The following is a 25,450-nucleotide window of genomic DNA, read 5'->3' as shown; positions in this document are numbered from 1 at the left end:
AAAAAAGTAAATAAAACAAACAGGGGCCAGGAAAGGCTTTCGCCTTGCAGCACTTTAGAGAGCCGAAGTGCCCCCTGAATTTTTATTTTACTCATCCTACACTCAAGGCCATAGAGGAAGCGGGCCAGCGGTCACTGCGCAAAGCTCCTGATAGCGTAATAACACTACGGGGCCGCATTAGGTGAATGATTACTCATTAGTGGAGGAAAGATACGAGAGTTTTAGCTCTCTGGGGGCATAACATAAGGGGAACTCTTTGAGGCTGAAAACAGCGCTGGTGGGTAGGGGAATGTCGTTCCATTCGATCAAGACTGGGACATTGAATGAATGATTGACGCGAAGCTGGATACTGAGACACGACCGCATTCCGATTTGTAAGGAAGCAGCAGCTCTACACAAACCCACGTGGCACTTGCACGTGCATCTCAATGCGCAAGTCGGATTTTGAGTTTGCGAAAAAAAAAAATGCGCTGCCGCGTAACGAAATGATGCTACTTTGTTTTGTTCGAGACTTAATTACTGGAATTTATCTCGGGCCTCTAAGACGCAAAAATAATCTGCACAAAAGTCACGTCTGCAAAAAAGGATTTTACTAGTCGTCGTTTCAAATGCAACCGTGCACTCCCTCTCATCTCACGTGCACTTTCCGGATAAATTTCGGCCCCTAGATTCCACGAGTGGCGCGCAGCCTGGCACAACCCTTACAAAAAAAGTTTTAAACAGTCTATAGAGTGTCAATAGACTTCTGTCTATAAAGTCTATAGACTGTCTATAGACAAATCCTAGACAACAGTCTATAGACAATCTATAGATTATGGCCATGAACTTTCAGTCGACTTTTGTCTATAGAATGTCTATAGACTATGAATAGACAAAAAGACTGTGAATAGACAAAAAGCAATATCTATACGAAGTCAAGAAAGTCAATAGGAAGTCTATAGACTGTCTATAGACCATATTTATAAGGGAACGCAGCAATTGCAACGTTTAGGCGATGACACCCGCTGCGGCATCCGGCCCACAAAGACGAGGAGCCTCGTCCATCTAATGGCCAAATCCCTCTGTAAAAAAAATTAATGCACGGTAAATGTTTTCAACCACCACCACCTCGCTGGGGCCTCGCGTAGCCGGCAGTTTCAAGTGCAGGGAATCGAACACGCCGGCCGCGTTCGGAGCTCGGCGATCTTGCGTAACCACGACCCAACGCGCGGCGTAGCTGCTCGCGCTCGAGCCACCATCAACGCCCCCTCGCGCGCGTCGGACAGCAGCTGGACGCCTCACAAAGCGCGCCGCAGCTCGAGCCGAGAGCAATCCTTCAGGGCGCCGAGGGAGAGCGTCGCCGGCATCGACACGCCTCCACGCGCGAGAGAGAGCGACGACACGCTCGACCATCCCGCGTCGGTCGATTCGGACGTTCCTCGACGCTCGTTCCCGACCAGCGACGCTCCCCGTACTTTCTTCGCGCCGCCAGTCGTCATCGACAAGTGTGTTATCACGCGGGGTCATTGTTGGCACCTCACTTATTACTGCCCACGGTCAGCCCCCGAGCACTTCTCGCATTTGCGACTGCCGTTCTCACGCTGCCTGCGCACCACTGCAGAAGTGGCGGCTGCGCATGCGCGGGAGGCACGCGGCTCATCCAGCGCACAACTACTACGCCAGCCCGTCTCCGTTAAGCCGGAACTCTGCGTAGACTGCTGATGACGTCCTCACACAGAGGTTTAACGGATTTACAGCACGGCCGCATTTGAGGCCCAGCCCAGCTCAAAAGTCCAAGCTCGAACATTCGCTGCTGCCCGTCAATCGTTTAAAGGCGCCATTTAACTCTAGCACCGTTCAACGTCGACGGGCGTGAACGTCCGAAGTTACCTGGACATTGCACAGCGAGAGAGGCTGGTTTAAGAACGGTCTACAAATGATGTAGTTAAGCTTTCCATCATTCCGCACCAACAAAGAACTATCTGCCGAGATTTCTGCCCTGGGATTCCTTCATTTCAGAGCAGCAGCAACAGACATAAAAAAAAAACGGTTCAAAATTTTCCTCCTATGGGAAAAATTCACACGAAGCAGACATCAAAAAATAAAAATTGGAGGGGGTACTCAAGCCCAGCCTTGAGGGTATCACGCGATGGCGTAGTGCGCTAATTCGCATATATGCAGAAGATCATTGTCTGCGTTGCATTCATTAGTACTGGGAGTCCTCGTACCCCTCCTAGAGCAGTGTTGCAGCGGTTAAGCGATGCGCCACTGCCCTGCGATGGCAGGTGCCCCCAGCGGTGGGCCTTGTGCGACCCAGGTCGCTATTCCCGTGCGACCAATCATCGATTTAACTGCCACCTGCAACCTTGGGCAGTTTGCTCACTGTTCATTGGGCAGGTTGTGATGACACCGCAAGTTCACGTGGCCCAACTGCCTCCTATAGGTTGCTCTCTGCGGACCACGTGCCACAGCCATGCTCGTGAGCTTTCGCTAAGAACGCCGACGACACCGACGCCGGGTTTTCTGGCCAACGCTACCGAGTTAATAACAGAACGGATGTTGAAATATTTTCCCCTCAGCCCACACCATGAACCTCTGCCGAGCGCCCGAAGAGTATGCACTCCCCCAAAAGTAAGCAGTCAAAGGCCGAGCCCTCTATGTACGGGTCCGAGCACGCAACTTCATGCCAGGTCCCGGCCCAGGCCCGGCGCACCAACTCGCCAGCACATTTCTCGGTCAGACCCGGCCCGAGACCGTGCTCCAAGCAGATTACTGGCTGCCTGCCGTCCACGTGCAATGACAGATGCGGACCCCAGGGCACAGCGCAGATGCCAATGCGCGTGCGCGGTAAGCATCCGGTAATTCGGTACGCGTTGTCACGTCTCCCACATGCTAAAGCCAAGCCGCCGCTCTCCCAGCCACCATCCCCGCCTGTGAGTGACGACTCGGGTGCTGGACGCCGAATCCGCCGCACGGCGCGATTCAGTGCTGCTCAGTCACGTGGTGCACCCCAACGAGAGGTCATCCTCGAAGACGCAGAGGTCATTCCAAAGGTCATTCCAACAGGCAAAGCGTGACTGTCATGCAATGAAGAGTGGGGTCGCACTAGCTTCACCGTGCATGGACCACCCAGTATGTGAGTAAGGCCGTTTCACATGCTGCGACCAGAAAGAAAACATTCAGCGCTGTCGGTGATGCCGCGGTGCAATGTGTGCCTCACACATAACTGCGCTTTTGAAAAAAGACTTGGGACAACACAGGGACCACACAAACACTAGGGTGTCGTCCCTGTGTTGTCCCAAGTCTTTTTCAAAAGCGCAATTATGTGTCACCATGTTAACTACCCACTAGCCCAATTTTGAAACCCTTTTATTTTGTGCCCGTTTCACAAGCAAGCGAAGACGCTAGCGATTCCTGACGCCGCGGTGCAAAACCCCGTTTCGAGTCGTCCCGGCGGCCAGCGCAACGAGGTTCCAACAAGTTGGAAATTTTTCGCTCCGACGCGCCGCTCAATCAGCTCAGTCGCTTGCAGGTGAACCCAGCGAAATCCGTCGCAGAGACACGCAGGGCTGCTTGTTGTTTGCACAGGCAATCCACGATTAAAAGCGACAGCAGCGGAACGCGGAATGTGTTGATGTTATAATCAGTGCACTTTTAGATGCAAGGCAATATTTCGTTGCTGCTTCCACCGCAGCAACTCCTATCAGACATAACTTCACCAGCCAATCACGTGACCCCACGTCACACGCCGTCTATAGGCGCTCGCCATTGGTCAGTCGCAGAGCGAGCACACCGACGCTGCGATTGAATAGCAACCGGACGGAAAGCGGTCGCAACTCGTCTGCGGATAAACAGGCGATCTCCCCAGTCGCCGCGCGACGATATTCGCAGCGTCGGGAGGAGAAAATCGCACCATGTGAACTCCTCAGCCGGGAAACGAAAATTACCTGCACCTCCACTAGTGACGTCACTGACTTTCTTGTTTCTCCCCCACTCTCAGACTACACGCGTGCCCGTCGTGAGTCACAATTTAGTCGCTGCGCACTGAAATCGGGCCCAAAGAAACTTCCGCTGCAAACAGGTTGCGCTCGACATTTCTCGCCTCTCACTGGTCGGTCACGAAACCCGCTGCGATTTGGCAACAGCAGGCTTCGCGCCTCCGACAGCTCTGTCGTGATGCGACTCAATGGCAATACGTCTTAATATTACAGAGATAAAATAGAGAAAATAATTACCAGGCGATTATCAAACATGCCGCGGCTTTCAGCGCAAGCTGCAAGCTGGGGGTTAGTGCCTGGCTTACAGAGAGCTGGTTTAAAGACGGATTCTTGCTCAGATTGCAGATGTGCCGTTACAGCTTCCGGAGCCGAGATGCCAGCCTGAAACGCTTTGCTCCCAACCCCACCACAAGTGTTCCTAGGAAATTTTATGGGACACAAAAATTCTCTTTCCATTCAGTTAGGTGCCTGACGATACCTGTACACATTCAAACCACCCGGCGATGTAGCATGGGCATCCCCCGGTTTTTCCCCGGGGGAGTGCGCGATGGCACGTTCACGCACCACGGTGCCATCGGTGTGAAAGGGGGGGGGGGGGGGGGGGGGGGTATCTGCGCATGTCGCACAACACAGCACACCTGTAATGTGGAAACATTCCCCCGTGCTGCCGTTAAACGTCGGGAAACCTGCAGTACGTCCCTTAGACGTCGCTTTCATATCGCCCCCTAGCCACATACCGCGTCGCCCTCCAGCACAACACGAGAAACCAGATACTCTTAGGGAGTGATGTAGTCGAGGGTTTGACGGCATACCGTCCGGTCAGGAATTACGGCTTCATGAGATTCACTGGTCACTGACCATGGTCAAACACAAATGACGTTTCCCGGAGCCTCCCTTCGCGGCTATGGCTCCGGGAGCCACAGCGCTCACGAAACATTTTGTGTTTGACCATGGTCAGTGACCAGTGAATCTCATCAAGACCCCTGGGGAGACTGCCACGCGTCCCGAGAAAAGCACATTAAAGCACAGCAGTCGCAGTGCTGACTGCGCGTCAATCAGAGGTACTCTCTCGTGATTGGGCGGAAAATTAGACAAAGCCCGTGGGGACTTCTTTCACGCACAGCTAAAGATGACGTGCCCTGACCATCGCCTTGGTCAGCAAGACATTTTCGACACCTATAACGAGATAGCCACCAGTTATAGAAGGTTCACTGCGCCCATGGTCGCCATGAAGTGAAATATATTTAGTCCGTCGCTGTACGCTTCAGAGCAGCAAGGAAATGGACCTTTATCATTAGTTAACGTTGACCTCTGCGAAGCCTGCCGCGATCCGCTAATTCGCCCGCACGACCACGCGGACCTAAACAAGTATGCAAGAAACGTACTGCGCGGCTTCAACCACGGCTAGTTCGGAAGCACTCGCTGCCATACTGCGAGGCGAAATTCCCGAGACGGTTCGCTACAGAGCAAGTTCGAGCACAACCGAAACCGAGTGCGTGCTTGCCGGGACCCAAGAGAGCACTGCATACCGCGAGGCGCCTCGAGTACCGCGCTCTTCCGTTTTTCCGGCTCGTTCGGAGTTTCCGCGTTATTTATCTTTTCGCTGTCTTCCCATTCGACTTTCATCGGAGGCATGAAATGGAAAGCGGAAAGCAAGCGGGACCGGCAATCGATGCGGCACCGCGGAACGTCTGCCCGTCGTCCTTCACGCTTGGCGGGCCCAGCTGATTGGTCGCGTCCCCGGCGCGCGACGACGGGGGAGACAATGCGAGGAGAGCTTGCCCAACGTCGTGCGTCTCTTGGCCGCTCCTGGCGACGGGGCAGAAGTGAAACTGGCTGTGGCTTTGGCCGAGGCCTGTACGGGCTCCCGAAACGAAAATGACAGGGAGAGCAACACGACGGGGCCCCGGTGAGGATGGTGCCGTGAGATCCGCGCGGGACTCAAGATACCGTACGCCCAAACCAGGATCAAGGGCCGCCGACGAGACAACAGAAGAAAGGGCCACCCGGCTGTTCCGAGCCCAGACACGATGACGAGGGTACCCGCAACTTCGCCACGCTTACTGATTACTTTTCGTCGAAGTCTGAGCACAATAATGCGGTTGCCGTGCGGCTATAAAAGAGGGCACATCCGCTTGTGACGATGCATGAGATACCATGAGCGGTAGCAGGGCCATCTGTCGCCACGCTGCACACGTGACAGCGAATCGGCCTTGTTAAGATCGGAGAACACGGGCCTGGGAGGGAATTACTACCAGACGTGAGTCGTCGTGAAGCAAAGAAGCGGCGGAAGCAGCGGCGTCAAGTGGCCGAGTCTGCCCTGGGGTCGCCGGAAGGAGTGGTGTTGCGAAAGGTCAAGCCGTTAATTGAAAGACGGCTGTGTCCTCGGCAGAGGTATCGTGTTTCGGACATTCGGCGGGGGAGTACGAGGCCTTCCAATCACCTGCTGGGAGACTGCGGGAAATTCCTTTCACAAGGAGGCAAGGAACGGAAGACTTGCCGCAGTGGTCAAATTGGCACATCAGTGTTTGATGACTCTGTCTCTACCCCTTTCCATCGACCGAGCTGCGAGAGAGCATCAGCACCGCCCCCTGTTGTGGGTGGTACCACCATTGTGTTCACAACTGCACACCTGGTTGGACATCTTTCCCCGAAATTTATTCCCCAGTCAGGGATGGGGAATACAAAGGGTATCTAACCGAATGTCGGTTTTGTAACGAGTTAGTGGACCGAGCAATGCCGAGAGGCGGACCGGCTCGGCGGTCGCCGTCAACGGCTAGGCTCGAAGAAACGGACGATGATGCACGCGCTCCACTGCGCAATGAACAACTGCTCCTAGAGCTGTGTCCTTTTTATTGCCTTGCTGCCTCGCAAGTTCTAAACCGTCGGCACCGGGTGGCGCCACAACACAACATGAAAACGAAACTGTAACAGTCCTCCCCCATTAGTTTGTTCAAGAAGAGAACATTATGGAGAGTAGCGCTGCACTGGCTTGCGGCTTCTCGTGCTTCTTCGCAACTGAGGCGTGCTGCACGCTGACTTGGGAGAGTTCATAGCAGTCTGCTCTGTACCACCAGTCACGTTCGCAGTTGTCTCTTCTGTGCCACTAGTAGCACTCACGGTGAGGTCAGAGTCCACAGAAACAGCCAAGCTGGTGTCACACTCTGTTGATGGGTGGCTGGAAACGCCCTGTGTTCCAGTAGGTTCAGGCCTCCATAGTTCAGGGGTAGGCTCAACGATTTCTTCGACTTGAGGACGTAGGTGGTCGCCGTGCCTATGCCAGAGAGTACCGTCACTGAGACAGACTGTAGCTGCTGACTGACCTGTAGTGCTCGTGACACGTGCGGGTACCCACGGTGGTCCTCGACGAAAGTTCTTTGCGAGTACGTTGTCTCCCACATTCGGCAATGGAGAAGAACGACACCCTTTATCGGCCTGTAGTTTCTGCTTCAACTGTCTCAGCAGCACTGAAGTGTGTAAATTTGGGCGAAGAACATCCAAAGGTGTCTTGAACATCCTTCCCATGAGCATTTCACACGGTGCTCTGCCTGTGACTTCATGTGGCGTGGTTCTGTAGTGAAATAAGAACCGCGAAATCTGGGTTTGGAAAGATCCAGATCCACTCTTCTTGATCTTGTTCTTGACAGTCTGTACGACGCGCTCTGCCGCACCATTCGAAGCTGGATGGTAGGGAGGCACAAGCATGCGACGTATTCCATTACGTGTCAAGAATTCCAAGTACTGTTCACTTGCAAAGGCAGGCCCGTTGTCGGAAACTATGAGATCCGGCAGTCCATGCTGCGCAAATGTTGTTCGCAAAGCATTGATAACAGCATCCGCTGATGTTGACGTCACTGGAAAAACTTCAACCCACTTTGAATAGGCGTCAACAATGACCAGGAATGTATGACCCATGAATGGGCCCCCAAAGTCAACGTGAAGTCTTGACCAGGGCCTCTGTGGAAACGGCCATGGCGTGTGCTGAATGCGTTGCGGTGCACGCAGGTAAGCTTGGCAGGTTTCACAGCTCTTTACACTCTTAGTGATGTCTCCATCAATTCCCGGCCACCAGATGTGGCTTCTGGCAATTGTCTTGCTTTTCTCAATGCCAGGATGCCCTGCATGAAGTATCATTAGGATTTTGGCTTGCAAAGATTTTGGGATAACAACTCGGGAACCCCACAGCAAGCAACCTTCGTGGAGGCTGAGTTCGCTGCTCCTTGCTGTGAATGGATTTCCTTCTGGTCCTGCTGGAAGTTTTTCCCCTCGCAGGACAGCAAGAGCTACGTGGCTCAGGAATGGGTCCTTTTTTGTAGCTTGTGCCACAATGGCAGGTGACAACAGTCCTGGGTATGCTTGTTCAAGCATGAACATTTCAGCAGGTGCAGGTAGATCCACGTTGTTTGCAGGCAACGGCAACCTACTGAGAGCATCCGCATGACCTAAGTCCAGACCAGGCTTGTACACAAGCTTGTACTTGTATGCAGAAAGTTTCAATGCCCATCTGACTAGTCGTGGTGATGCTTGCACTGGAATGGGTTTGTCATCATTCAGTAATCCTAGTAGAGGCTTGTGATCCGTATAAGCAGTGAAATGATTGCCCCACAAGTACTGGTGGAACTTTTCCACACCAAATACAAAGGCTAATGCCTCTTTGTCGAGTTGGCTGTAGTTTTGCTCTGCACGAGACAAACATCTGGAGGCAAAAGCAATGGGCAGTTCTCGACCATCAGATTCTCGGTGTGCCAAAACTGCGCCGATCCCATACGGTGAGGCATCGCAGCTGAGACACAGTTGCTTCCCTGGGTCGAAATGTACTAGGACTGGGGCGGATGTTATTAACTGCTTCACTACATTGAATGAATTTTCTTGCTCTTTTCCCCACACCCATTTCTTCTCGTTCATGAGAAGTAAATGCAAAGGGCGGAGGCGTCCGGAAAGGTTTGGTAGAAAACGCCTGTAGAAGTTCACAAGTCCCAAAAAACTTTGAAGCTCCTTGACGCCCCGGGGTGCAGGTGCATGAAGGATGGCAGATACCTTGCTCAAACTTGGAGACAGGCCTTGTTTGCTTATGATGTGCCCGAGGTATTCAACTTGTCGGACGAAAAAATGACACTTGTCGAACTTCAACTTAAGTCCAACATCACGAAGTCTAGATAGGACAGCACTGAGGTTGCGAAGATGCTCCGAGTCATTCGAGCCAGTGACAAGGATGTCATCGAAATATACTGCAACATGTGGCAGCCCTCGGAAAAGGTTCTCCATCTCCCTTTGGAACAAGGCTGGTGCTGATGACACGCCAAAAGGAAGACGTGTATACTGGAATAATCCCATGTGTGTGGAGATTGTGACATACTTTCTAGATTCTTTGTCAAGAACTATTTGCTGGTAGGCGTCCCTCAAATCCAGCTTCGTGAACTTCTCACCTCCTGACAGCATGGCCCACAGGTCCTCAATTCTTGGAATTGGATACTTTTCCATCACAGCCACTGGATTAATGGTAATCTTGAAATCTCCGCAAATCCTGACACGTCCATCCTTCTTGGCCACTGGAACAATTGGTGCAGCCCAAGCTGAAGAAGTGACTGGCTCCAGGATGCCTTCCCTCTGTAGGCGCTGAAGCTCTTGTGACACCCCATCCTTCAGGGCAAAGGGCAGTGGCCGTGGCTTGAAAAACTTTGGTACAGCATCTTGTGGAACATGGATTGTGGCTTCTGGACCCTTGAAAGTTCCCAGGCTCTGTTCAAACACCTCAGGAAACGCTTGAAGAAGGTCCTCAACATTAGAAACAGCATGAACGTCTGCTTCCACGCGAGCAATCTCAATGCCCAGTGCTCGAATCCAGTTCCGGCCCAGAAGTGTAGGTGAACGTTCTCCAGTCAGGAATAAAGGTAGCACTGCTTTTCTGTCACGAAACTGCACTGTGACATCCGCTCTACCTTGAACTTGTGTGAGCTCACCCGAGTAGCTTCGCAGGAGTACATCAGACGGCATGACAGGTACTGACGGTAGCAGCTCCTGAAGACGATTTTTTTCCATGACAGAAACGCTCGCACCGGTGTCCAGCTCCATACAGAGCGGTTTACCGCAAACGCTGACTGTTACGGTGAAGGGTGGTGACGGCGCGACGGTGTCGACTGGCCACATGTCAAACACGTCGGCAGAAACGTCGTTGTCAACAGTGTTGACTGGATGAGTTCCACACGAAGTTTTGCGAGCCGGAGGCGCGGACGCATTTGCATTTGGCTTTGTGAATTTCCCCTTCCGTGACAAAGCGTGCTTTTTCTTCGAGTTGCACACTCGAGCAATGTGTCCCTGCTTCCTGCAGTAATTGCACGAACTACTGATGTGCTTGCACACGGACGCGAGGTGTTCATCCCCACAGCGGTAGCATGTGACACGCCCCTTTGATGCCGCGACTTGATAAGTGGAAAGCGCACTTCGGCTTGAGCTCGCTATCTCGCCGGCATCTTTCTTCGCAGCTTCCATGGCAAGTGCAGTTTGTACAGCGTCTTCATACGTAAGGTCTGCTTTCTCGAGCAGCCTCGTCTGCACGGTTGTGTCGTTGATGCCGCACACGATGCGGTCCCTCAACATGTTGCTAAGCTCAGTTCCGAAGTTGCAATGTTCAGAGAGGCTTTTGAGCGACGCCACAAAGTTACTGACTGACTCGCCCTCCGCGCGAACACGCGTGTTGAACCTGAAACGCTGCGCGACAGCAGATGGCTTGGGGCAGTAATGGTCACCAAGAACAGAAAGAATTTCTTGCAAGGTTTTGTCTTGCGGTTGGGCGGGCTTCACGAGATCCCGCAAGAGAGCATACGTTTTCTGTCCACAACAACTAAAGAAGACTGACTTCTGTTTTGCTTCTGCGATGTCATTCGCGATGAAAAAAGCTTTAAGGCGATCAACGTAGCAAGGCCACGCATCTCCTCCTCCTCCGTCGAACGCTTCGAGGTTGCCGAACATTGGCATGACGGAATTCTTGCGCGTTGAACTCGTCAGAACAACGAAGAACTCACGTGCGCAGAAGGGGCGTAGGAAAGACGAACTTGAACTTGAATTTTTCTCCTCGTCGCCACTTGTAACGAGTTAGTGGACCGAGCAATGCCGAGAGGCGGACCGGCTCGGCGGTCGCCGTCAACGGCTAGGCTCGAAGAAACGGACGATGATGCACGCGCTCCACTGCGCAATGAACAACTGCTCCTAGAGCTGTGTCCTTTTTATTGCCTTGCTGCCTCGCAAGTTCTAAACCGTCGGCACCGGGTGGCGCCACAACACAACATGAAAACGAAACTGTAACAGGTTTGTTACCGAGAGACTCCCATCTCGACTGTAAATATGTACAATAAACCTGCTGTACAGTTTCCTCCATAACGGAGTTCGACACCGTCCTTCGGAGCCGGGACCTGCGGGGCTGAACAACTCGAGGGCCCCTCGGTCCCCAACCAGCGGTGGGGTTTTGAAGCGCCATCCCCAACAGCCTGCACGACGGCCTCTCTCGGCGGCGCCGCGCGTAGGCGCGTGGCAGAGCAGAGCACTAACTTTGTACGACGCAGCGACGCTGAGGCCGGCATCGACGACGACGACGGTGCGTAGAAATGAGAGCGAACACGCAGCTGCTGCAACGCCCCACACGTGCCACGGCGTCGGCATCCAGCCGCAGCACTCTGTGCGTACGTGATACACCGCCTTAGATGAGCATTAAAGGGTCAGTCTACTGAATTTTATCGACCATATTTTCTTTGCGGCAACCGATAGCTCTTTACTCAAATTACCGTTTAGCCAGCTGTGGTGCCAAGGAGTGCGGTAGAAGATTTTAAAATAGAATTTATTAATGTGGGAACAAATCTGTATGAGATGGTACTCTCATCTGGCAACCATCTGGATTTCCGCCGCGCGGCGACAAACATGGCGGCGCCCGTCGAAGCCGGACCCTCGCTTCGGACTGAATTCTCGTTGTTGCTGCCTTTTTCAGTGCGTTCACTGGCCATAAATGGGGCGCCTGTCTTTCGCCTCGTCTCATCTCGCCTATAAGAAAACATATAAGAGATAAATTTGCTTTATTTTAATAATTAGAGTGACGATTCTGCCGCTCGTAGGCTTAAGTGGAGAGTCGGTTTGTTTACAGCAATGGTTCCCGTCCTGACGACCAGATGGCGCCACTATAGGCTGAGTTTATTTTTGCGTCTCTGCTAGCATACGCTGAACTAAAAGTGGGAACGTGCCTGCGTTCTGCGTACGTGTAACTATAAATATTCATGTGATTTACAGAAAAAGGCGAGCGGTACGCCTTCTACAGTTTACTAGAACAAAACGTGCGTTTCTCTGACATTGGGGCATACAAATGGTACGTAGTATATTCACTTATGCTTCCACAAAAAAAGACTACCACTTTATTGAACAAAATGAACGTTTGGGGTCGCCACCGTGCTTTTTTACGCGACTTTTAACGCCGAAATAAAATATAAATTCCTGCCTAAACCGGGCGCAGACCCCTCGTTATTGATGTTATAGGGTGCCAACTCCCAGAATATGCCATTATTTATACACTCATCTCGGTGAGTAGACTGACCCTTTAAGACATTTGCAAATGGCCTTCGTGGGCCCAGCGATATCGTCACTGGGCTGCGGCATCGGCAGATCTCCGGAGGTATATAAGTGGGCATGCATACGCGACACAATCAAAAATGTACGCGCGATCGATTCGGTCGGCAAAACATTGGTGCAGTTTTCAGTGGAGGTCAATCAGCAGCTAGTACAGAGGACGGCCAATGCCGTTTATTTCCCGAGCCCCGTTGTTCTTGGCGCCGGCTCATTTCGCTGTGAATCACGAACTCGACCAACAACGGATGCGCGACAGCCCAAGTGACTCGATACCGGGTGCCACAGGCCACATTACCATGCACACGTGCTCGAGGCATCAGCGCCGCCGCGCTCGGGTGAAGCCGAAACCGGCTGCGGTGCTAAAAACCGCGCGGGATCCGCGGCGACCCGTTCCCGCCACTTCCCGGTGCAGTCGCGGAAGTCGCCCCCAATCGCGCACGGCACGCACGAAACGAGCCCGCATTCATTAACTATTATTAACGCGCACAGTCCGAAAACCAGCTCTACAGCACGCTCATTGCACACGATGCGGCTGTTTAGCGGGCCGTTTCTTCTTATCAAAGTATAGGGCCACCGCAACCTCGACGTTGGACGCCACGAATACCCGCCGCGGTGGCTCAGTGGTAAGGCGCTCGGGTTCGAACCCGACCGCGGCGGCCGCGTTTCGATGGAGGCGGAACGTGGTGGTGGTGAAAAACATTTATGGGAAATTAAGTTTTTTACAGAAAGGTGATTGGGGTAGGACCCTATTGGCCCTTTCCCCTTACAATACTGGGTGGAGCCCCTATTCCGGTGCCCCATTGGCAAGCAACGCCGCCCGCGTCCGGTGAACCAAAGCCTGTTGGCTTTTTAGGTCTTGACAGCCGAGCAGGGCCGCCTCCCAGTCCTCTCTGGTGGGGTTGAGGTTGGGGGGGATAGATGGGTTTGACTGACACGCCCAAACCATGTGGAAGGTGTCAGCCACCTCCCCACAGAACTGGCACGCGCCATCAAAGGATGTATTGAAATGTTTAAGCACCGCCGGGCACAGTACAGTGTTAGTAAGAATTTTGATGAGGAGGCGCTCGTCAGCGCGATCCAGACCCTTACAAGGGGCCGGGTAGCGCCGGTGCTCCTCCTTGTAGTAATCGGTGATTTGTTTGAATGTAAGGGCCAGATTGTCTGATTGGGAGTACCCTTCCAAGGACAGGGAGATAGCCCGGGGAGAGAGTGCGCGGGCGGCCTGATCGGCCTGTTCGTTTCCCTGGAGTCCCTGGTGACCGGGGGCCCAAATCAGGTTGCGTGGAGTTGGATCTTCGCATCGACAGCTATATTCCAGTATGCGCCAGGCAAGCGGGGGAGCCCAGCCCAACTCGTAGTTCCGACAGGCCCCTCGCGAGTCGGTGATGATGTGTTTTGACTTGGAATTCGTGAGAGCCAGAGCAATGGCAATCTCCTCCGCGTGTGTTGCGTTGTAGGCTTTGAAAGTGAGCCCGTTAACTGTGTTTGTGTTGTGTACGACTGCGGCCGTGTACCACCCCTCATGATGTGGGCCGGCAACGTCCACGTAATACACGTGTTCTTGGTTACCATAGTATCGCGCCAACGCTTCCGCGCGCGCCTGGCGACGACCGCTATGGTCTTCTCTGGACATGTTGCGGGGAAGGGGTCGGACCCGGAGGGCGCGTCTCCAGGGTTCTGGCACTCTCTCCCTTTCCTCGATGTGGTAGTCATGTTTGATGTGTAGCCGGTCCAAGAGGCGGCGACCGGACGTGGTCTGTGCAAGACGCGTGTATTGGTTGACTAAGTGGGCTTCTCGAAGCTCCCTAAATGTGTTCACCACGCCCAAAGCCAGAAGCCTCTGGTTGGACGTGGTGACCGGGAGATCAAGAGCCCGCTTGATGACTTTCCGCAGGATGACCTCCAGTTGGTCATCATCGTGTTTGCGCAGGTGCAAGTAGGGAGTTGAGTAGAGGATTCTACTCATTACGAAAGCATGGGCAAGCCGCAGTGCATCCTTGCTTCGTAATCCGCCCCGCTTGTTGGAGACCCGGCGGACCATGCGGCCTACCTGGTCTCCCACCGTGCGAAGTTTGGCTAGGGTGGTGTCGACTCTGCGTTGGTGGTGTATGAAGAGGCCAAGGACGCGGATCTCCTTGGTCTCCCGGATCGGTCCCGAGGGGAGACTGATGCGAAGCGGTGTTGTGTTCCGATGGGAGGGACGTAAGTGCACAAATTCTGATTTAGCTGGGGCGCACTGGAGTCCGCAGTAAGCCGCGTAGTCGTCGACTAGGGTCGCCGCTGCTTGCAGGCAGGACTCCATGTGGCCCAGGTTACCTTGCGTGGCCCAGATTGTAACGTCATCCGCACAAAGAGCGTGATGTATCGCGGGCAGAGAAGACAATTTGGAGGGAAGACGAAGCATTGCCAAATTGCAGAGCAGGGGAGACAGGACCGCGCCTTGAGGTGTTCCCCTCGAGCCGATGGTGTATGGCCCGTGTTCCGCATCTTGTATGCGTATATAGGCTTGACGGTCTGTAAGAAATTGTCTCATGTAATGGAATGTTTTGTGGCCACAGTTGGTGTTACTGAGGTGGTCCAGAATTACTTCAGGTTTGACGTTGTCGAATGCGCCTTTAAGATCCAAGGCCAGGACCACCTTGTCGTTGTGGGGACATTCTACAGGATCTAAAATGTCGTGGTGGAGCTGCAGAAGTATATCCTGTGCTGACTTGTGAGGACGAAGACCGAACATAGTGTCCGCAAAAATGTGCTGTGTTTCGAGATAATCGGAGAGTCTGTCACGCACCATCGTCTCCATCAGCTTGCCGACACAAGACGCAAGAGGCGCCCGTGTGCTGTGCGATGTCAGCGCACGTTAAAGATCCCCAGGTGGTCTAAATTATTCCGGAGCCCTCCACTAGGGCACCTCTATCTCTCTTTCTACTTTCGCTCCTCCCTTCCTCCTTTCCTTCACGGCGCGGTTCGGGTGTCCATCGAGATATGTAAGACAGATACTGCGCCATTTCCTTTCCTCAGAAACAAATTTACTAATTTACCAATTTTACGCCACGAAGGCAGCAACGTGGCGGCGACGGTCTCCGTTGACGACCGCAGTTCAGTCATCTGCACTGTTTGTGCAGATGACTGAACTGCGTGGGGGAACTTGGATATTTTTTTTTGCGAGCCTTTATCGCTTTCGTTGGCGGACTGCTGACCGCTGAAGCGGAGTCCTGCTGAGCCGTCTTCGAGAGCTCACCAGCACACCGAACGCGTCGTCCAGACCGCGGGCAACCACGCAACACACATCGACGCCGCCACAACGTTCACCGACCGCGAAACGCACGCACAGTCACACGGTACGCGGTACAGAATGGCAGCGCAAACTGCGCACGAGGCGGATACAGTTTTGATAGCGTGCACAGTTTAGCCGCAACTACCACGGCACGTCCCTCTGCCATGCGCTGCAACGGCAGCTGATTGCCGCTGGCGACGCAGCCGGTGCCTCGCGAGCGGGTCGACCAGGAAGGCAACCGAGGAAGTTACGCAGCGCGCGAGTCGTGAGAAGCGTAGTGGGTAAGTGGAGCTCCGAAAAATAAAAAAAAATTAAGTGCTAGGCTCAACAGCACGCAAGCCCTTGCATGGAGCTACAAAGGAGACTCTCGTACCAGAGAGCGGGAAAACCGCTCTACTCTACAGACTGACAGAATGTGAATTCGAGAAGCTTCGATATAAGCGACGCTTTCGTAAAACCGGGAGTAGCCGTCGCGAGAACCGGGACGAACGAGGCGGCGATCAGAATGACGTTAGACCGCGAGGCTTAACTTCCTGGCCCAATTAACGTTTAGACGAGGCACACTTCCGCGGGCGTTCCCGTCGCCGGCAGAGCCGTCAAAAGTAGGCGACTGCCGTCACCACCGTCCCGTCGTCGCACCGCGAACAGCGACCAAGTGCGCACAAGCGGAAGCGGCCGTCGATCCATCACAGCCGCACAGAAACGGCGCCAACGCATCCGGACGGATGCCTCGTCCACCCGCTAACCAGTGGCCTCGGCTATTCGGCCTCCCGCCCTTTCTTTTTTCCGTTTCGCCTCATCCTTCCCGGTGTTATTGCGGGGACAGACGACACCGTCAACCGCCGCTGCCGCGGGTAACCCACTGCACCAGCGGAAGTGCATTCACTCGCCTCCTTCCGGTGGCTTGCGCCGTCAGCGGCTGCGCGAGTGAGCAGTTCACGGCCATTCACGAATGGCAGCACTGATTGTGAGAAGGGAAATAAATATGCGATACGGGTTCACCACAAAAGCCCATCCTGAAAGGCTAGGACGGCCGGACGCTGCCACAATAGCTGTGTGTGGGATAGGATCCATTTGAGGTATTTACGCAATGTCGTCAATCCTGGACGAACAAGTGGCTGCAGCATGCAAGAGAACAACCAGTGTGCATAAAAGGGCGAATTTTGAGGTCGTTTCTGCCCTAAAACGAAAAAGCGCTGTTTCGGATATTACGCAAGTTAACCCGTATCGATAGTCTACGGTATTCAAAACAGACCACTCTCACAGAAAAGGGGAAATTTTATAAGAAAAGACAAAGAAACGGTTTGCAGGTGTCGCCATCCCCGGCCGATTTCGCAAGTAAACTGTTTGCGTCGACACCGAACATATCTTGCGGATCCCGGAGGCCACGCTACACCACCATTTACTTCAAAAACGTAGGCAACGCGTCCTTTTCGGTGAGGATGTCACCAGTTTGAATCGACTGCCGGGAAGATTTTTAGGTCCAATTTTTTTACCATTAAATGCATCTTCTACAGCCGGACAAACATCAACGTACACAGAAAGAGGCAGAGAATCAATTTTTCACTCGTAAAATTAACTGCATGAAATTGCCTTACTTAAGTGTTCCTTCAAGTGTCCTTTAAAAAAATTCTGGAAATTGTGTGATCGAAATTAAAAAAAACTTTTTAGGAACAAACGGACAAGTGCGGCAGCCGTCATATTGAAAAGAATGCTAATTAGCTGTCTAATTAACGAAAATTCAGTATTAACCTTTCCAGTTACCACAGTCTGGTGATTAGGGTCAACGGCGAGTTCGTAGCCACGAACAGAACGATGCCATATAACATTCTGCAATGAAGGAGAAGTCGCTATCACATAGGTAACTGTGCAAACACAAAAATTTGGAGGCGCCATTTAAGCTCCGCGTCAAGGGTATGACGCGATAGCGTGAACGGATTATTGCCCGCATATGCGGGATTGGTCATCCTAGACTTTACCTTCATAGATCCCCAGGGGTCCCCATAACACTCCTGGCGCAGTGATGCGGCGGTTAAGCCATGCGTCACTGCCCTGCGATGACCGGTGCTGCCACCGGTGAGGCTTGTGTGATCCTAGTTGCTCTTACCGAGTAACCACTGAATCATTAATTTAGCTGCAAAATGCCACACCGGTCGGCTCACAATCTGATGGGCAGGTTGTAATGATGTCACAAGGTCACGTGACGCATGTGACGCGTATTGTTCGCTCACAACGCCGACGACCACGCCGGATCTTTTGCAGCCTGAACACTACTGCGTTCACAAGCAGAGACAGAAAGCCGTCCTCTTTGTCACTGCTCGCTCGGTGCAAAAAAAAGCGCAGGTTACGCATTGCGTGGCCGTCGTTTTTGATAACGAAGCAAAGGACGGCGCACGGGACAATGTAATAGAGTACATGGTTCGAATTGGGCGCCGTAGGAATTGCAACACAACACACACTGCATTGGAGCTGAACTTCCTGCGTAGCTGACACGCTCTATTTCGTCAATAATGCTTTGTAGGGGGCTAGTTGGTCGTGCATACTGAGACCGCATACAGTGCATACAGTAAAGGACGGTGGAGGGTACGGTAGAGAACCGTCCGTGGTTTTAACAAAAAAAAAAAGAAAGATTGTTTTTAGCTGGTCAAGTCTAAAATTCATAACTTGCGAGGATAGCTTGTATCTTGCATGGTTTTCGACTGCTCAGCTATCTTGGCTGGTTTTAACACTTTTATGTTTGTTTGTCCCATGATTAGATGTGTATAAATTTACGTGATGTCGAAAATAATCTCAGCTGCAAGTTTGCACTCGTGTCTCGTGTTGTTCCTTTGTGTGTGTTGTTCCCTTGTCTAGAACCTAGCGCTCCCCAGTCTCAGAAGGCTCTATTTCGGTTAAGTGCGAAAAAAAAAGCACACATATTATGCCGCACTACACGGCTTTAAAGAGCGAACCAGTTTAAACGCAGTGAAGTTGAGGCAAGGCGCCGAAGACACCGACGACCACCTCGAACACATCGTAGAAAGTGCAAAGAGCAATCGTGATCGCTCTAGAGCGCTTGGGTCGCGTCTCGCGTGACAAGACGATAAAAAGGCCACGTGCCACAGGCAATAAACAGAGAATGCGGAAAAACGTAAACGGCTTCGGGGCAACAGGCGCTGTTATCTTAGCGCACACTGCTGAGCTCTACATAATCCAAGAACAAAAAACTATTTTCCCGCACAGTGGCCATTTCCTAATATCACTGCACTGCTTCCACTTGACATTTCACACATTCTGGATGATAACTATAGTTTGCAAGAAAACTGCTCATCACTTTCCGCATCTGACAGTTGTTACTGCATATGGAATGCTCTGGAAATTACTCTGTCTTAAAATGAGGCTGATCATTTCTCGTCACTATGTACAGTCAGGCCGGAATGAAATGCGAACAGAGCATGTTGAGAAAACAAAATATTTTACCTGCCTACTTTCAGCTGAAGTGTACAACTAGCCTGATTCATGTGTCTGGGTAAAGGGCCTACTGAAATGCATAATCGAAAATAGGTTGTAAAGGAATATCTCGCTGCAAAGCAGAAATGTATGACATATGCGTGTTCGTGTTTCATTCGGGCCTGACTGTACATGGAGTTTGCTGTGGCGCACAGTTACGATGACTATGTAGAAACAATATTCTAAGCCTAATATAAGTTGCTGTGAATGGCTAACTATGGACATACAAAGCGCAACTGAAGCAGCTGCATTCTAGCTCTTTTGCCAGGAAGGCAGGGTTGAGTAGCAGCTACTGTATATCACAGCTGCAGTTTGACAGGCACTGTGAACACACTGATATGATGCAGCCATACAACCCTGCAAGAAGACCAGTATAACCTTACCGGCATTGGCAAGCAGAACACTCGCAAAACTCCTGCAAAATACAAATGGGGCTGAAGAAATATGAAAAAAGGGAAAAAAAAAGGGGGCAAAGCGAAGTATCCCTTATGCCCTGCCAGGGAGCATCCAAAAATGCTGCTGTTTCTCGCAACCATCATCCATTTTGGCATTTCCTGCATTAAACTTGGGCTTTGTCACGCAGCACAGAATCCCCCCCAAAAAGTCGCATTGCTAAGCACACCCATGACAGCTGTACCCCTTGCCCTGTACAGTGAACTTGCACGCAAGCAGCTACTACAAACTACTTATTTTTCGCAAGCTCAAAGCTTAGTGAATCCAGTTAAAGTCGCAGCCTAAGAATATTTCGCCAGCATTATATTTTGTGAAACAGAACTGAAATAGACCTCTCCATGCGCCCCTGTTGGGGTGAGACAGAGTCTCACACTACTAGGCTGAGCGTATACAAAAAACACAGCAGCAAGGACAAACTGCAGTGGATGTAAAGTTGGATTTAGAGCATGTGTGATGGCTCATTGATGCCACATAACTCACTGAAGAGTATAGTGAACTCAAAGGGCATACAGACGCTGCACAGAATAGATACCATATGTTAGGCATTATGAACCGTCTCCAAGTATGTACTAATTCCACCTGGCAGCGTTAATTTTATTATATACATATTGAACATTGAAAGAACGCACTCTCTTTCAAGTACTTTTTCTTTCAAATTATTAGCCAAAATTATTTCAGGAAATAATATTTTCGAGTTTTACGCGATTCACAAAATACAAGAAAATTAGTTCCCTGCAAAAATTAAGTAATTTACAGCATTTTGATTTCACCCTGCTGGTTTTAATATGACATGCACGTGGTTATTGGATACCTAATCCGCTGTGCTATCCTTTCTCCTTATCCCTCCTATCTTTGTTCTACCTGTCTATCTTCTGCCTTATACCATTCCTTAGCACCAGTTGCACATCAGGTGTTTTTAGCAAATACATGGCAATCTTCATGGCCAGCGCCCATTTTTTTTCATTATTTACAAAAAAAGTCCTTACCACTACCGCTTCTAGCAAAAAAGTTTGGAGCATAATTTCTTTCTTCACAAAATAATTCTGTTTGACGAATGAACAGTCATAATAGCTTGGGGGCAAAAAATGGAAATTGTACATAACAATTGTTTTATAAAATTTTCAAAAGATCCACTATGCCTGTCCAGTCTATGCACCAATAATTACTACTCCAAGCACTTTCTAACTGGGTGCCGTTCATCCAGCTTTCAGGTGAAAACATTTTTCTGAACTACTTTTTTGTTCTGTATGAATGTCTCTTCACATAAAATGTTACCCAGAAATACTTACGCATATGATATGTTATGTAACCAGCTTTAAATATCAGCTTTCAAAGACATGTTTTGTAATAAGGGAGTAATTACTCAGTAGCATCGACCTAAACGCAGCTATGCTGCTTCCACAGAAACTTCAGAGTTGAAGAAAAAATTCGTCCTCATCTGGGGTTCAAACCCAGGACCACAACCTCACAGGGGCAGTCATCTACCAGCTGAGCTAACCAGAACGGCTACCATGTGGTAGGGTGAGAAGAAATTGACCAGTAACTCGAACTAGGGTCCAGCACTGTTCTCAAAGTTACTGATCAGGTCACTCCCACCCTACCATACGGCAACCATCCTGGTCAGCACAGTTAGTAGACTGGCTGCCCCAGTGAGTTCCCGAGTTCAAACCCCTGACCAGAATTTTTTCTTACACTACGAAGTTTCTGTGCAAGTTGTAGCCATATGGCTGCGCTTTGATGGATGTCAATGAGTAATTACTTCCTTATCACAAAATCTACTCCACCTTGGGGTTTTCGCCTGAACACTGGACAGACATGTCTAGTGTCCACACCATCCTTTCAATTATCACTGTTCTAAGCAGCACCCAACAGTGATGCTAAACTGGCTCTTTAATATCAAATATTCAGGGCTAAACTTACATTGCAAAAAATTTAGATGTTAAAATTTGCAACCTAAGTTTCAAATGTAAAGGATATAAAAAAAATGGCCCATTGATTCTGCATTCTAAAGGCCCAAAAAAAGGAAAAGAAAGGAAATGAGTGAGGTTTGTTTAGGAACAGTAGACAAACAAAACTGCAGTTTATGCACATGCTAATATCAAAAGTGCACTTTAACAAGTGCAGAGTTTTTTCCACTTGTCTCATCAGGAAGCACTGCGCCTTGTTATTTCAAATGAATTGTGTTTATAGACAGAGAACTTGACGTTATTAGTCTCATATTGTACTGACACTTTTTAAATAACTGAATTTTTAACAATAGGCAATGTACACACCTAAGGACAACCTGGACAGAGCTCAAAAGCAATAGTGCAGATTTCAGAAAGTTTGACGACCGGACTACTATACATACATACTTGACGCTTACTTTGCTTCCTTCAATAAGATGTCAAAACCATAATGCATTTTAATATAACTTTGCATCCATCCCTAAACAAGTGAACTAAGTTAAAAATTATGACAAGTATGAAACTGGGACCTAAAAGTTAGCATCAAGATCCGATAATATTGTTACGTGACGACCAGCCGAAGAATGAGACAGGTTGACAGATGGTTATGAGACGATTTAATGGCCGCTGGCCTAGCGAGAGCGCTCCAGCCACTGCCAGCTTTGTCTTCTTCGTCACAATATATTTTGACAAAAGATTTTAAGGTTACAAAACAGACTGGAAAATTTTATCATTCTGGAAGAAACTCGTTAATTGACCATGGTCACCTCTGCCAGCAAAAACCTCAGGGTATAGGGGCCTAGCATAATTCTACCTCAAAATAGGCCTTGCAGTAACGGAAGGTGAATTTGAGGAAGGTATGTGAATGATTGCGATCCATATACACACTAACAATACGCACAGCCAAGAGAGCGCAAATATGTATGTCCTCTCCTATGCGTCTGCAGTATTTCTGCCGAAACTGATGCCAATATCAGTGACTGAGCAACTGCTCTCCTTTCATTCATGGCACACACAGCACACGATACTAAAGGGACAATGAGGATGTTTGCAAAAATCGCGTTTGTGGCTCTTTTTCAGTTATTGCTGATGCATGTTTATGCGACTGCACTGCCAAGAAAAATGTTAAAAATTTTCCAACAACTCTATTGAAACTAACGACAATCTATACCAAAAGGACCATATTGAAGTGAATGGCAGTGTAGACCTGGCTCTGGGATCTGTGCCAAAAGAACAACGCAGAAGCACTACAGTTTAAAAGTCCAGAGCCACAGATCAAGCAATGAATTGCAAAACCAAGGCGGCAGTAACCTGGGACTACGAGTGGCACAATGCACGCCTTTCTCACACCTGTTGATTGTGGAGACTACAGCTGTGCTGAAAGCAAAGTGGGTTTGAGCAGCCTCCTAAAAGTGGTACTCACAAAGGTTGTAAAGAAAGGCCGACTTCCATTAGGCTGATACATCACAACAAAGTTGATGATAAATTTCATGGCAAGCCAGGGCATAGTGAGATATTTTTTTTCTTAAGCAGGAATGTCTTGTTCTTTGGATAAGAAGTACGGAGAAAGTTAAATATATTGAGCACAATTCTCTTGAAGAAGCTTTCTGAAAAGACAGCCTTTGATATCCTACAGCTCTCGATTTTTGGGATGGCTGTTTGACCTTCCAGACACTTAATTCATAAATGCAAACAGCTTTGCATACATTAGCATACCTGTTTATGGTACACGATGGGACCCCGCTCTAGAATGTTGTATAAGTGATGTGAAAAAAAATAGCATTTAATAACTGAAGGTACTGTTGGATGACATAACTGAATTGGTGACGATCCATTAACGTTGCAAAGTTGGCAGGAAGGTCGTTTCAAACTTTAATAGATGGGAATGAACAAAATAAGAAAACTGCAACTGATTATGTTGGGTTGGAATAAAGCCAGCCAAGGAATCTTAATATTGGAAAGTTGGAATCCAGAGATAGCCACACAGTTGGTGTAGTGGAAGGCTGCAGTTGCTTTCGAACAATTGAGCCTGTTGGACAAGGAAGATTGCAGGTGCACACTGAATGAAAAGTTATACGAAAGCAACCCTGTTCTGTTTACTTCTGTAAAAAAAATGACCGTCTTTTTCTACGTTCCCCTCACTTACGCTTGCATCAACCGCACATAGACACTGCGCCGTCGCCGCAGATCAAAATTCAGCCCCGAGCGAAACAATCAAGTGCGCGTGCCAGCAAAGTGATAAACGAGCCAACTGAGAACGAAGCCGCAAGAAGTTCGTCGACCGAGAACAGGCCAATGCTCGAGGCAAAGCCGCGATGCGACCGCCGCGGCTGACAGAAAAAAAGCGCTCGCTACCGAAAAAAAAACATAAAAAAGGCCGTAATTGCCGCACTTCAATTCCCGCACGCCACATGTCATTGTCACGCTCCCCTGAGTACCAAATTAAACCACTGCGCGCACACGAGGAAGACGCGAGCGAGTCCGTCGCATCCCGCCGGAGAACGAGGCGACAAAATTGGCCGGGGCTCCTCGGCTGCACTACGCGCAACTGTCTGAGTGCGCGCACGCGTTCGGACCGCGCAGGATGATCTCGTTGCACAGATGAGCACGCGCCAAACCGGAGCGATTAGTAGGCCGTGATCGAGCGCAGAGCGCCGGCAAACGTGGCGCTACGAGTGTAAACACTGCTCGCTCACGACGAAACAGGAACGAAACGCACGGACCTGTTTCGGCGAGCCGTCGTCGTGGGACGCAACACCGACGCGGGATGAGGGGACGACGTAGCATCGTCGGCCGGTACGGCACTGAGAGGGAAAAAGGCACGACCGGCAACGACAGCACAACAAAAACGGGCCCTCGCTCTTAGCGGGCGTGCAAAACGGCTCGCCGCGGCCCGGCACGACGACGGTGCCGCGCGAGGGTGAGATGCGCGCCGTGCATTTTCCCCGAGCTAACAATAGGCCTAGACCGGCACAACACGGCACTCACCGATGGGTCGTCGACGCCCGGCTGCCCTGTGGTCGCAAATCCACAAGGCACGCACGTAATCCGGCCGAGGCGGCGCCTTGTCCACGGTATCCCCGGCGGCCAACACACGGCAGATCACGCGCAAAACACAGGGCCCGCTCTTTTTCCCACAGGAGCACCACCACAGCTATCCGGTCTGGCGCGGCGCCGCTGATCGTGGTGGAGATTTCAAACGTGATCCCGCCAAAGCGTGCAGGCCAATCGGCGGCCGGCCGAAATGTGAACGTCCGCAGCAGCAACAGCAGTGGCGAGCAGCGGTTCTTCGCGAGGACCTTGCCCTGTGGCCGCTACTCCAAGATCGTGGACGAACGTGCAGTTTCGCACGAGCCTCGCAGAAGCAGCGTTGCCCGAAAAACTGAACGGTTACGAGCACGGCTGCAGTCGCTACGCTCACCGGCGACCACTCTGCGGGAGATGCGGCAGGAACGGCAGGCACAGCGCGGGATCATCCGTCCATTGTAAACGGGGGAGAGGAAAACGCGGAACGAAGTATCAAAACCAAACGGTGATCAAAACACAAACGGTGAAAGGCTGGCAAGACGCTCGGCTAGTTGATGTGGCGCCATCTGTAGAGACTGGTGGTGACTGAACGCTACAAAGGGGGCGCAAGCACCGCAGAGCGGCAGGACCATCGAGATCTAGAGAGCGCGCTTTTCGACGTTCTCTTTACCGTCTTT

At 50.9% G+C, this 25,450-nt stretch overlaps 1 protein-coding gene across 4 annotated transcripts in view; it reads right to left on the bottom strand.

The window, feature by feature from the left end:
* The window catches only part of LOC149361226 (uncharacterized), a 196,506-nt gene extending 171,268 nt beyond the window's left edge, over window positions 1-25,238 (bottom strand). For all 4 annotated transcript variants that reach the window (XM_089572636.1, XM_089572635.1, XM_089572638.1 and 1 more), the window contains exon 1: window positions 24,735-25,238. The gene's annotated coding sequence lies outside the window, so the exon portion shown is untranslated. The remainder of the gene's footprint in view (window positions 1-24,734) is intronic.
* Between the last annotated feature and the right edge of the window lie 212 nt (window positions 25,239-25,450).

Source organism: Amblyomma mixtum, chromosome 2 (genome assembly GCF_055824585.1).
Source record: "Amblyomma mixtum isolate Tamu chromosome 2, ASM5582458v1, whole genome shotgun sequence".
Taxonomy (NCBI): Eukaryota; Metazoa; Arthropoda; class Arachnida; order Ixodida; family Ixodidae; genus Amblyomma; species Amblyomma mixtum.
The sequence above is the reverse complement of the archived record's forward strand: the minus strand, read 5'-3'. Positions and strand labels throughout refer to the sequence as shown.